This window comes from Bombina bombina, chromosome 6, assembly GCF_027579735.1.
Source record: "Bombina bombina isolate aBomBom1 chromosome 6, aBomBom1.pri, whole genome shotgun sequence".
NCBI classification, from domain to species: Eukaryota; Metazoa; Chordata; class Amphibia; order Anura; family Bombinatoridae; genus Bombina; species Bombina bombina.
Window position 1 is genome coordinate 1,038,046,614 of NC_069504.1, and position 14,803 is coordinate 1,038,061,416.

Consider the following 14,803-nt stretch of genomic DNA (forward strand, 5'->3'; position numbering starts at 1 on the left):
TCAGGGTGCCTTGCAGAAAACAACCTGGAGTGTTTTTTTTGCAATAACTTACAAATATACAATTTCATGGCAATAAATAAAACTAGGGTATGTGATAGGCCCCAAACTAAAGATAGGCCTATCAGAAGAAATACTCTCACTTTTAATAACTAAAATTACAAGTCATACAATTGTAACATAACCTTCCCAAAATCCTGGCAAACCTATGCATGGGGGGGGGGGCATAGGTGTACTCAGGGTGCCTTGCAGAAAACAACCTGGAGTGTTTTTTTGCAATAACTTACAACAGTCTTTCCTAAATCATAGTAAAAAAGCAATGTGTGTGTAAAAATGAAAATTGAAAAATTACCACCATACACTTACTCCAATTTTTTTGGCCAAAACGGTTGCATCAAAGGCATCAAAGCACACCATATACAATACCTTGTGGTGTTAACATTTCAAAAATATACACTTTCATGGCAATAAATAAAACTGGGGTATGTGATAGACCCCAAACTAAAGATAGGCCTACCAGAAGAAATACTCTAACTTTTAACTAAATTTACATAAAATTGTAACAGAACCTTCCCAAAATCCTGGCAAACCTATGCATGGGGGGGCATAGGTGTACTCAGGAGGTCTTGCAGAAAACAACCTGGAGTGTTTTTTTGCAATAACTTACAACAGACTCTCCTAAATCATATCCAAAAAGCAATGTGTGTGTAAAAATGAATTAAAAAATACCACCACACCCTTTCTCCAATTTTTTGGCTAAAACAGTTGCATCAAAGGCATCAAAACACCCCATATACAATACCTTGGGGTCTCAACTTCTGAAATATATGCACATTCATGGCGAGCAAATAAATTGGGGTATGTAAAAAATCCCCCCAAAAAAAGATAGTCAAAGAAGATATGTTAAATATGAAAAAATTACAAACACATGTCAGAGGTTTGGCATTGCAAACCCCAACAAACCTATGCATAGGTGGTATCACTGTATTCAGGAGATCTTGCTGAACAAATATTGGGGTGTTATTTGGCAGTAACACATAACAGACAAAGACTGATGATTGAATTAGTGAATGGAAAGTGTTAAAATACCTGCATTTCAAATACCCTAGGGTGTCTACTTTTCAAAAATATATGGTTTGATGGGGGTAAATTACATGGCCGGCTTCAGAAATGACCCAAATAGGACATGGGTGCATGATGACAGATGTGAAAATTCCAAGTTGGAAAACTGGAATGCACCCCTAAAAATAAGGCCTTTTAGCCCCATGAGAACCCAACAAATGTATTCATGGGTGGTATCACTGTACCCAGGAGATGTTGTTAAATACATATTGAGGTTTTTTTTGCAGTAACACATAACAGGAACTAAGAATTCATGCCTATAGTATAATGTGTGTGAAAAATAACACAAAAAAAATGACTACCCAAAAGTTTTACAAAGACTGATGGTTGAATTAGTGCATGGAAGGTGTTAAAATACCAGCATTTGAAATACCCTAGGGTGTCTACTTTTCAAAAATATATGGTTTGATGGTGGTAAATTACATTGCCCGGGTTCAGAAATGACCTAAATAGGACATGAGTGCATGATGATGTGAAAATTCCAAGTTGGAAAACTGGAATACGCCCCCTAAAAATAAGGCCTTTTAGCCACCTGAGAACCCAATAAACATATTCATGGGTGGTATCACTGTACTCGGGAGATATTGTTGAACACATATTGAGATGTTTTTGTGCAGTAACACATAACAGGAACTAAGAATTCATGCCTAAAGTATAATGTGTGTGAAAAATAACACAAAAAAATGACTACCCAAAAGTTTGACAAAGACTGGTGGTTGAATTAGTGCATGGAAAGTGTTAAAATACCAGCATTCGAAATACCCTAGGGTGTCTACTTTTCAAAAATATATGGTTTGATGGGGGTAAATTACATTGGCCGGCTTCAGAAATGACCCAAATAGGACATGGGTGCATGATGACCGATGTGAAAATTCCAAGTTGAAAAACTGGAATGCGCCCCCTAAAAATAAAGCCTTTTAGCCCCCAGAGAACCCAACACACCTATACATGGGTGGTGTCACTGTACTCAGAAGATGTTGCTGAACACTTATTGGGGTGTTTTTTGGCAGTAACCCTTAACATTCTCAGTAAATGTATTCTTAAATTGCTATTTTGTCAAAAAATCACCATTTTTTTTTTTCTTTCAAACTTTGGCATATATTGGTAGTAAAATTGTTGCATGAAAAGAGTCAAAATACCCGTTTAATACCTTAGGTTGTCTTCTTTTTAAAAAATATATACATGTAAAGGGTTATTCAGAGATACCTGACAGATATTAGCGTTCCAATGTAACTATCGCTAATTTTGAAAAAGAAAATGGTTTTATAATAGCAAAGTGCTACTTGTATTTATTGCCCTATAACTTGCAAAAAAAGCAAAGAACATGTAAACATTGAGTATTTCTAAACTCAGGACACAATTTAGAAGATAAAATATGTGTGGGTACAGTAAATGAGTAAGAAGAAAATTACAACTAAACACAAACACCGCTGGTCCCAAGTGGTCAGAAAATGGAAAAGTGCTGTGGTTAAACAGTCATCATATGTTTGCCTCAGAAGATGCTAGTTTCAAAGTAATAATGGAGATTGAAGAAATAAATGTTTAGTAAATGTGTGCTTCAAAACATAACAGTATTTCTGTTGGCACATGAACCAAGGTAGAAACCTGATAATGTTTATAAAATTAAGCATTTGCTGGAACTAGGTATGTGAATTTGCAGCTTTGTTAGCTAACGAATGCGGAAGAAGGCAGCTGCTCGCAGCATTCGTCTCTTTTCGAAGCCGGCAGCTAACAAAACTGCAGAATCCTCATCCCTAGCTGAAACCATATGTAAGTAGCATGTAGATATTTGTGTCTATTGCACCAATAATATAATTATTAGAATAATTCAAATATGTGTGTGACCTTGTATGACTGACCTAAAATATCTGAACCTGAAATTCTATCATTAAAGGGATATGAAACCCAATTTTTTATTTCATGATTTAGATAGAGCATGCAATTTTAAGCAACTTTCTAAATTACTCCTATTTATAATTTTTTCTTTGTTCCCTTGTTATCTTTATTTGAGAACGCAAAAATGTAAGATTAGGCTTATTTTTGGTTCAGAATTCTGGGTAGCGCTTGCTGATTGGTGGCTATATTTAGGTAAGTCTAGTAGGATGGGTGCCTATCAGGTAAGTGTGGGTGTTGTTGTTGGCACCTGCTTAGCATAAAGGTTATTATTAGGTACTTACTTATGGGTATATCACAGCCTGCTAACTGTTATGTCCGGCATTTTAGGGAATGGTTTATAACTTTATAAGTACCTTATTTTCACCCTATGTAGGCCTTCAGGTGCATTAAAGGGAAATGAAACCCAAACTTTTTCTTTCATGATTCAGATAGAGAATACAATTTTAAACAACTTTCCAATTTACTTCAATTATTTTATTTGTTTCCTTCTCTTGTTATCTTTTGCTGAAAGGTTTATCCAGGCAAGTTCATGAGCAGCAGAGAACCTAGATTCTAGCTGTTGATTGGTGGCTGCATATATATATTGAATGTGATTGGCTCACCCAAGTGTTCAGTTAGAAACTAGTAGTGCATTGCTGCTTCTTCAACAAATGATACCAAGATAATAAAACAGATTAGATAATAGAAGTAAATTAGAAAGTTGTTTAAAATTGTACTCTCTATCTGAATCATGAAAGAAAATATTTGGGTTTCATGTACCTTTACGTTTTTATTTTTTCACACTTTGCACGCATCATTTTTTTCACTTGTCTGCTTGTTTGTGTGTATTGTTATTTTGTCAAGCGTTGGCTTGGTATGTTCGTCGTTTTTTCACACCTTGGCGTGATTACGTGCATAATTTTTTTCAAGCGTAATAACATGTACGTGACAAGTTTTTTTAGCACTCAGTATTATGGGCATGTCTGTGTGATTGGTTTGTCATCAGGTTAGTGCTCATCTGATGAAATATGGATTATTAACCCTCGTAAAGCATGCTTTAGCCTCTGGTGAGAGGGTAAGATTTCATTGTTTCCAAGAGCTGCTTTATTTGCATGTAAGGTATTTATCCTGCCTTTAATGTAGTGTTTAAATCATTATCTGTATCTTGATTTTCTTTCATTACTTGCTTGTTTTTTTTTCTATTATTCATTATGGAACATACTGACTCTGTCCCCTCTTCTGTTAATATGTGTACCTCAGAAGCTAGATCCTCTGAACACTTTACTACTAATATTAAGTGTATCTTTTGCAAGCTGGTTGATATAATCCTTACTGCTCAGCTTTGCACATCATGTACGGATCATCTTATGCATTCTGATCAATGTAATGCTGCTCTTGCTTCTAAAGGTAACTGTCCTCCCTCTATTTGTACTACACAGGGGAGTTTTCAGATTTTGCTACAGGTTTTAAAGATTTTGTATGCTCTACTATATCTGAGATATTGGCGGCCATGCCCCCTCCAAGTAAGCGTAAAAAGGTGGTTTCTGATAATTCCTCTTTTCTGATTTAAAGGGATATGATACCTAAATGTTGAAGCACATGAAAGTGATGCAGCATAGCTGTAAAAAGCTGACTAGAAAATATAACCTGAACATCTCTATGTAAAACAGGAAGATATTTTACCTCAAATTTCCAAAGTATTCACACCCCACTGTAAAGAGACTTTAATCAGCCAGTCAGGATGCTTGTCCCAGGACATGGAAGGGAGTGTGCATTTGGCATGTTATTTTCCTAATTAGGTTAAGTAAGTTCTGTGAAATCTCATGAGAACACAGCAAAGACAAAGCATTACTTCTGCACTGCTGATGCTGATTGGCTATAGATTTTTTTTCCAACTTGCAGCTGGACAGCAGCTGAACTATAAATGTTTACACAGCGCTTACTCTGGTGAGCTGAAGAAATTTTGAGGTAAAATATCTTCCTTTTTTACATAGAGATGTTCAGGTTATATTTTCTTGTCAGCTTTTTCCAGTTATACTGCATCAGTTTCAAGTGATTTAGCATATGAGTATTATGTCCCTAAGTAAGTCTAAATCTGTTAAGCTGAACATTCCAGGTCTTGCTTCTTCTGATTTATCCTCTGAGGTGTTTTTTTCCAGATGATCAAGAGTCAGTCTCTGATTAAGAAACCAAAGCTTCCTCTTTTTTGTTTAATTCCTTCTCTACCGGGACTTTCAGAGAAAAACTTGGCCAAAATGCTGGAGAATTTTTAGCATTTTTGCTATCACTCCATTTAAACAGAAATAGAGCCTTGTTTTTTTTTATTTACCTGTCAAAAGAAACTATATATATTTTTTAAGTAGACAACCCAAGGTATTGATCTAGGCCCATTTGGCATTTTCATGCCACCATTTCACCGCCAAATGTGATCAAATAAAGAAAATCGTTAATTTTTTCACAAACTTTTGGTTTCTCACTGAAATTATTTACATACTGCTTGTGCAATCATGGCACAAATGGTTGTAAAAGCTTCTCTGGGATCCCCTTTGTTCAGCATTAGCAGACATATATGGTTTTGCCATTGCTTTTTGGTAGCTAGGTGGCCTCTAATTGCAGCTGCGCACCACACGTCTATTATTCCCGGCAGTGAAGTAGTTAATTAGGTAGCTTGTAATGTTAATTTTAGCTTTAGTGTAGATATTACCCTTCCAATTGACACTTCCCACCCCTTGATGCCTTCCTGATCCCTCCCAAACAACTCTCTTCCCTCCCCAACCCCCTGGTCACCTCCATCTTAAGTACTGGCAGACAGTCTGGCAAAATAAAAAAAAATAAAGGCTTCTTTTTTTTTTTTCTGCAGGGTAGGATCCCCCACAACCTCCCTGATCCCCCCCAAAAAATGCTCTCTAACCCTTCCTTGTCCTAACTAGATATGTGCATGGCTAAAAAATTCGGTTCGTTTTCGGTTCGGATCGATTCGGACTTTTCGAATTTCGGTTCGGATCGATTTGAATTCGGCAAAATTTGATTGAATTCATTTCGGATTTATTTGGATTCGAATGAATTCGTTTCGGATTTATTCGGATTCGAATAAATTCGGCTGAATTCGTTTCTATTTGGTTCGATTCGGTTTCGAAATTCGGAAATTCGGTATGTTTTAGGTGGGATATGCTGTGTATTAGATTAGTATTATGTACTGTATAATAGGTGTAAATACTAGTGTAATACACGGCCATCCGAATCTACCGAATAAAGTCAGTAGTTAAGAGCTTTATGGGCTAACACCGGAACATAAAACTCTTAACTACAGTGCTAAAGTACACTAACACCCATAAACTACCTATGAACCACCAAACCGAGGCCCCCCACATCGCAAACCCTATAATAAAATTATTTAACCCCTAATCTGCCGACCGGACATCGCCGCCACCTACATTATAGCTATTAACCCCTAATCTGCTGTCCCTAACATCGCCGACCCCTACATTATAGTTATTAATCCCTAATCTGCCCCCCCCAACATCGCCGCAATCTAACTACAAGTATTAACCCCTAATCTGCCGACCGGACATCGCCGCCACCTACATTATAGCTATTAACCCTTAATCTGCTGTCCCTAACATCGCCGACCCCTACATTATAGTTATTAACCCCTAATCTGCCCCCCCCAACGTCGCCGCAATCTAACTACAAGTATTAACCCCTAATCTGCCGACCGGGCATCGCCGCCACCTACATTATAGCTATTAACCCCTAATCTGCTGTCCCTAACATCGCCAACCCCTACATTATAGTTATTAACCCCTAATCTGCTGTCCCTAACGTCGCCGCAACCTAACTACAAGTATTAACCCCTAATCTGCCGACCGGACATCGCCGCCACTATAATAAATGTATTAACCCCTAAACCGCCGCACTCCCACCTCGCAAACACTATAATAAATTTTATTAACCCCTAATCTGCCCTCCCTAACATCGCCGCCACCTACCTACAATTATTAACCCCTAATCTCCCGCCCCCAACACTATAATAAAGTTATTAACCCCTAAACCTAAGTCTAACCCTAACACCCCCTAACTTAAATATAATTTAAATAAAACGAAATAAATTTACTATAATTAAATAAATGAATCCTATTTAAAACTAAATACTTACCTGTAAAATGAACCCTAATATAGCTACAATATAACTAATAGTTACATTGTAGCTATTTTAGGATTTATATTTATTTTACAGGCAACTTTGTATTTATTTTAACTAGGTACAATAGTTATTAAATAGTTATTAAATAGTTAATAACTATTTAATAACTACCTAGCTAAAATAAATACAAATTTACCTGTAAAATAAATCCTAACCTAAGTTACAATTACACCTAACACTACACTATCATTAAATTAATTAAATAAATGAATCCTATTGAAAACTAAATACTTACCTGTAAAATAAACCCTAATATAGCTACAATATAACTAATAGTTACATTGTAGCTATTTTAGGATTTATATTTATTTTACAGGCAACTTTGTATTTATTTTAACTAGGTACAATAGCTATTAAATAGTTATTGACTATTTAATAGCTACCTAGTTAAAATAATTACAAAATTACCTGTAAAATAAATCCTAACCTAAGTTACAATTAAACCTAACACTACACTATCATTAAATAAATTAAATACATTAACTACAAGTACCTACAATTAAATACAATTAAATAAACTAAAGTACAAAAAAAACCCCCACTAAATTACAAAAAATAAAAAAATATTACAAGAATTTTAAACTAATTACACCTAATCTAAGCCCCCTAATAAAATAACAAAGCCCCCCAAAATAAAAAAAATGCCCTACCCTATACTAAATTACAAAATTTAACAGCTCTATTACCTTACCAGCCCTTAAAAGGGCCTTTTGCGGGGCATGCCCCAAAGAAAACAGCTCTTTTGCCTGTAAAAAAAAAACACAATACCACCCCCCAACTTTACAACCCACCACCCACATACCCCTACTCTAACCCAAACCCCCGTTAAATAAACCTAACACTAATCCCCTGAAGATCTCCCTACCTTGAGTTGTGTTCACCCAGCCAGGCCGAAGTCTTCATCTGATGGGGCAGAAGAGGACATCCAGACCGGCAGAAGTCTTCATCCAAGCGGGGCAAGAAGAGGTCTTCCATCCATCCTCGCAAACACTATAATATATTTTATTAACCCCTAATCTGCCCTCCCTAACATCGCCGCCACCTACCTACAATTATTAACCCCTAATCTCCCGCCCCCAACACTATAATAAAGTTATTAACCCCTAAACCTAAGTCTAACCCTAACACCCCCTAACTTAAATATAATTTAAATAAAACGAAATAAATTTACTATAATTAAATAAATGAATCCTATTTAAAACTAAATACTTACCTGTAAAATAAACCCTAATATAGCTACAATATAACTAATAGTTACATTGTAGCTATTTTAGGATTTATTTTTATTTTACAGGCAACTTTGTATTTATTTTAACTAGGTACAATAGTTATTAAATAGTTATTAAATAGTTAATAACTATTTAATAACTATTGTACCTAGTTAAAATAAATACAAATTTACCTGTAAAATAAATCCTAACCTAAGTTACAATTACACCTAACACTACACTATCATTAAATTAATTAAATAAATGAATCCTATTGAAAACTAAATACTTACCTGTAAAATAAACCCTAATATAGCTACAATATAACTAATAGTTACATTGTAGCTATTTTAGGATTTATATTTATTTTACAGGCAACTTTGTATTTATTTTAACTAGGTACAATAGCTATTAAATAGTTATTGACTATTTAATAGCTACCTAGTTAAAATAATTACAAAATTACCTGTAAAATAAATCCTAACCTAAGTTACAATTAAACCTAACACTACACTATCATTAAATAAATTAAATACATTAACTACAAGTACCTACAATTAAATACAATTAAATAAACTAAAGTACAAAAAAAACCCCACTAAATTACAAAAAATAAAAAAATATTACAAGAATTTTAAACTAATTACACCTAATCTAAGCCCCCTAATAAAATAACAAAGCCCCCCAAAATAAAAAAAATGCCCTACCCTATACTAAATTACAAAATTTAACAGCTCTATTACCTTACCAGCCCTTAAAAGGGCCTTTTGCGGGGCATGCCCCAAAGAAAACAGCTCTTTTGCCTGTAAAAAAAAAACACAATACCACCCCCCAACTTTACAACCCACCACCCACATACCCCTACTCTAACCCAAACCCCCGTTAAATAAACCTAACACTAATCCCCTGAAGATCTCCCTACCTTGAGTTGTGTTCACCCAGCCAGGCCGAAGTCTTCATCTGATGGGGCAGAAGAGGACATCCAGACCGGCAGAAGTCTTCATCCAAGCGGGGCAAGAAGAGGTCTTCCATCCATCCTCGCAAACACTATAATATATTTTATTAACCCCTAATCTGCCCTCCCTAACATCGCCGCCACCTACCTACAATTATTAACCCCTAATCTCCCGCCCCCAACACTATAATAAAGTTATTAACCCCTAAACCTAAGTCTAACCCTAACACCCCCTAACTTAAATATAATTTAAATAAAACGAAATAAATTTACTATAATTAAATAAATGAATCCTATTTAAAACTAAATACTTACCTGTAAAATGAACCCTAATATAGCTACAATATAACTAATAGTTACATTGTAGCTATTTTAGGATTTATATTTATTTTACAGGCAACTTTGTATTTATTTTAACTAGGTACAATAGTTATTAAATAGTTATTAAATAGTTAATAACTATTTAATAACTACCTAGCTAAAATAAATACAAATTTACCTGTAAAATAAATCCTAACCTAAGTTACAATTACACCTAACACTACACTATCATTAAATTAATTAAATAAATGAATCCTATTGAAAACTAAATACTTACCTGTAAAATAAACCCTAATATAGCTACAATATAACTAATAGTTACATTGTAGCTATTTTAGGATTTATATTTATTTTACAGGCAACTTTGTATTTATTTTAACTAGGTACAATAGCTATTAAATAGTTATTGACTATTTAATAGCTACCTAGTTAAAATAATTACAAAATTACCTGTAAAATAAATCCTAACCTAAGTTACAATTAAACCTAACACTACACTATCATTAAATAAATTAAATACATTAACTACAAGTACCTACAATTAAATACAATTAAATAAACTAAAGTACAAAAAAAACCCCCACTAAATTACAAAAAATAAAAAAATATTACAAGAATTTTAAACTAATTACACCTAATCTAAGCCCCCTAATAAAATAACAAAGCCCCCCAAAATAAAAAAAATGCCCTACCCTATACTAAATTACAAAATTTAACAGCTCTATTACCTTACCAGCCCTTAAAAGGGCCTTTTGCGGGGCATGCCCCAAAGAAAACAGCTCTTTTGCCTGTAAAAAAAAAACACAATACCACCCCCCAACTTTACAACCCACCACCCACATACCCCTACTCTAACCCAAACCCCCGTTAAATAAACCTAACACTAATCCCCTGAAGATCTCCCTACCTTGAGTTGTGTTCACCCAGCCAGGCCGAAGTCTTCATCTGATGGGGCAGAAGAGGACATCCAGACCGGCAGAAGTCTTCATCCAAGCGGGGCAAGAAGAGGTCTTCCATCCATCAGAAAAGTACCAAAAAACAAACAAACACTAAATTGCCAAAAATAAAAAAATATTACAAGAATTTTAAACTAATTACACCTAATCTAAGCCCCCTACTAGCTATTAATATAGCTACAATATAACTAATAGTTACATTGTAGCTATTTTAGGATTTATACTTATTTTACAGGCAACTTTGTATTTATTTTAACTAGGTACAATAGTTATTAAATAGTTAATAACTATTTAATAACTACCTAGCTAAAATAAATACAAATTTACCTGTAAAATTAATCCTAACCTAAGTTACAATTAAACCTAACACTACACTATCATTACCGGCAGAAGTCTTCATCCAAGCGGGGCAAGAAGAGGTCTTCCATCCATCAGAAGTCTTCATCCAGGCGGCATATTCTATCTTCATCCATCCGGAGCAGAGCGGCAGCATCCTGAAGACATCAGACGCGGAGCATCCTCTTCTTTCTTGATCCAACGACTAAATGACTGTACCTTTAAGTGTTCCGATCAGCCAATAGAATGCAAGCTCAATCTGATTGGCTGATTGGATCAGCCAATCGGATTGAACTTGAATCTGATTGGCTGATTGAATCAGCCAATCAGATTTTTCCTACCTTAATTCCGATTGGCTGATAGAATCCTATCAGCCAATCGGAATTCAAGGGACGCCATCTTGGCTGACGTCACTTAAAGGTACCGTCATTTAGTTGTCAGATCAAGAAAGAAGAGGATGCTCCGCGTCGGATGTCTTCAGGATGCTGCCGCTCCGCTCCTGATGGATGAAGATAGAAGATGCCGTCTGGATGAAGACTTCTGATGGATGGTAGACCTCTTCTTGCCACGCTTGGATGAAGACTTCTGCTGGTCTGGATGTCCGCTTCTGCCCCATCGGATGAAGACTTCGGCCCGGCTGGGTGAACACTACTCAAGGTAGGGAGATCTTCAGGGGGGTAGTGTTAGGTTTATTTAAGGGGGGTTTGGGTTAGAGTAGGGGTATGTGGGTGGTGGGTTGTAATGTGGGGGGGTATTGTGTTTTTTTTTACAGGCAAAAGAGCTGTTTTCTTTGGGGCATGCCCCGCAAAAGGCCCTTTTAAGGGCTGGTAAGGTAATAGAGCTGTTAACTTTTGTAATTTAGTATAGGGTAGGGCATTTTTTATTTTGGGGGGCTTTGTTATTTTATTAGGGGGCTTAGATTAGGTGTAATTAGTTTAAAATTCTTGTAATATTTTTTTATTTTTTGTAATTTAGTGTTTTTTTTTTGTACTTTAGTTTAGTTTATTTAATTGTATTTAATTGTAGGTACTTAAAACATGGATGAGAAGAGGCGCACAAATGTGTGTATCAAAAAGCACAATGAGCGGACGAACTACAGATGGTCTTTACACAGGGTACTTACAATAGTGAACAGCACACCAGTGTGCTTGTGAAAGCAGGCTGGTAATCAGAGCTGACCAGCTGGCTCTCTCCGGTGTACAGCTATCCTTGATAGATTAGGCATCTGGTAGTAGGACTGCTTGTTATAAACATCGAAGGCACCAATTGTGATAAAAACAAATTTTATTGCAAGCTCTGCATATTGAGCCTTAGCAGAAATTAAAACATAACAAGCTAATAGTTCAGCATTTAACAATTGCAACGCATTTCTCGGCTCTCCTGGCCGTTTCTTCAGGCATACTTTACAAAGATTTAAAACCGGCTTTTATAGCCGCCTCTATCAGACTGCAAACAACTCCTCTAATAAAAGGGTGTGTGATAATTAACCAATGAACATACGGGAATCCAGAGGAGTGTGCAACGCCCACATGTAGCTTATGCTAATGTCTGGATGACATCAGGGGTTTGATCACTATGGAGTTTACTTATACTTCATACTTATTATCTTTAGCCAAATCCAGCTTACGCTACATAAGAGTATGCACACTGCTCTGCTTTATTATAAAAACTTTATACCAATTCCTTTTTTGGACATAAAATATTACAGCGGGTCTTACATCTGCACTCACAATACTGTTATAATCTGTGCTATTCTCTAGATGGTAAGATGATATATATCACAATATTTTGATGACCTAATGTGGACATACATTATTGATTTTTTTTAAAATTATCCTACTTAGCAAATTCATCATTGTGCTTTTTGATACACACATTTGTGCGCCTCTTCTCATCCATGTTTTTAGAAGCGACTTGTTCCTGCTGAGCAAAGTTTGGAGGGTGCCGCAGAATGGAGTGCAATCTCTGAAAGGATCATTTTGGAACTGTGCGCCTTACATCGGAACGTCTTCTGTTTGGAGCTAAACGGACTATCATTTCTGATGCACTTAAACATCTATCTTTAATGAGGTTCCATTTTCCATTATTACAAATAATCAAAGTGCTGTTGAATAGTTTTAATTTGCTGATTTTATATATGATTGATATTTGTACACAACATTGAGTCTATATTTGCTGTTTAAAAGCACCCTCTGGTGACTTTGGTCAATTGTTTTTTAATTGTAGGTACTTGTAGTTAATTTATTTAAATTATTTAATGATAGTGTAGTGTTAGGTTTAATTGTAACTTAGATTAGGATTTATTTTACAGATAATTTTGTAATTATTTTAACTAGGTAGCTATTAAATAGTCAATAACTATTTAATAACTATTGTACCTAGTTAAAATAAATACAAAGTTGCCTGTAAAATAAATATAAATCCTAAAATAGCTACAATGTAACTATTAGTTATATTGTAGCTATATTAGGGTTTATTTTACAGGTAAGTATTTAGTTTTAAATAGGATTCATTTATTTAATTAATTTAATGATAGTGTAGTGTTAGGTGTAATTGTAACTTAGGTTAGGATTTATTTTACAGGTAAATTTGTATTTATTTTAGCTAGGTAGTTATTAACTATTTAATAACTATTGTACCTAGTTAAAATAAATACAAAGTTGCCTGTAAAATAAATATAAATCCTAAAATAGCTACAATGTAACTATTAGTTATATTGTAGCTATATTAATAGCTAGTAGGGGGCTTAGATTAGGTGTAATTAGTTTAAAATTCTTGTAATATTTTATTATTTTTGGTAATTTAGTGTTTGTTCTTTTTTTGGTACTTTTCTGATGGATGGAAGACCTCTTCTTGCCCCGCTTGGATGAAGACTTCTGCCGGTCTGGATGTCCTCTTCTGCCCCATCGGATGAAGAGTTCGGCCCGGCTGGGTGAACACGACTCAAGGTAGGGAGATCTTCAGGGGGGTAGTGTTAGGTTTATTTAAGGGGGGTTTGGGTTAGAGTAGAGGTATGTGGGTGGTGGGTTGTAATGTTGGGGGGTGGTATTGTGTTTTTTTTTTACAGGCAAAAGAGCTGTTTTCTTTGGGGCATGACCCACAAAAGGCCCTTTTAAGGGCTGGTAAGGTAATAGAGCTGTTAACTTTTGTAATTTAGTATAGGGTAGGGCATTTTTTTATTTTGGGGGCTTTGTTATTTTATTAGGGGGCTTAGATTAGGTGTAATTAGTTTAAAATTCTTGTAATATTTTTTTATTTTTTGTAATTTAGTGTTTTGGTTTTTTTGTACTTTAGTTTAGTTTATTTAATTGTATTTACTTGTAGGTACTTGTAGTTAATTTATTTAATTTATTTAATGATAGTGTAGTGTTAGGTTTAATTGTAACTTAGGTTAGGATTTACTTTACAGGTAATTTTGTAATTATTTTAACTAGGTATCTATTAAAGAGTAAATAACTATTTAATAGCTATTTTACCTAGTTAAAATAAATACAAAGTTGCCAGTAAAATAAATATAAATTCTAAAATAGCTACAATGTAACTATTAGTTATATTGTAGCTATATTAGGGTTTATTTTACGGGTAAGTATTTAGTTTTCAATAGGATTCATTTATTTAATTAATTTAATGATAGTGTAGAGTTAGGTGTAATTGTAACTTAGGTTAGGATTTATTTTACAGGTAAATTTGTATTTATTTTAGCTAGGTAGTTATTAAATAGTTATTAACTATTTAATAACTATTGTACCTAGTTAAAATAAATACAAAGTTGCCTGTAAAATAAATATAAATCCTAAAATAGCTACAATGTAACTATTAGTTATATTGT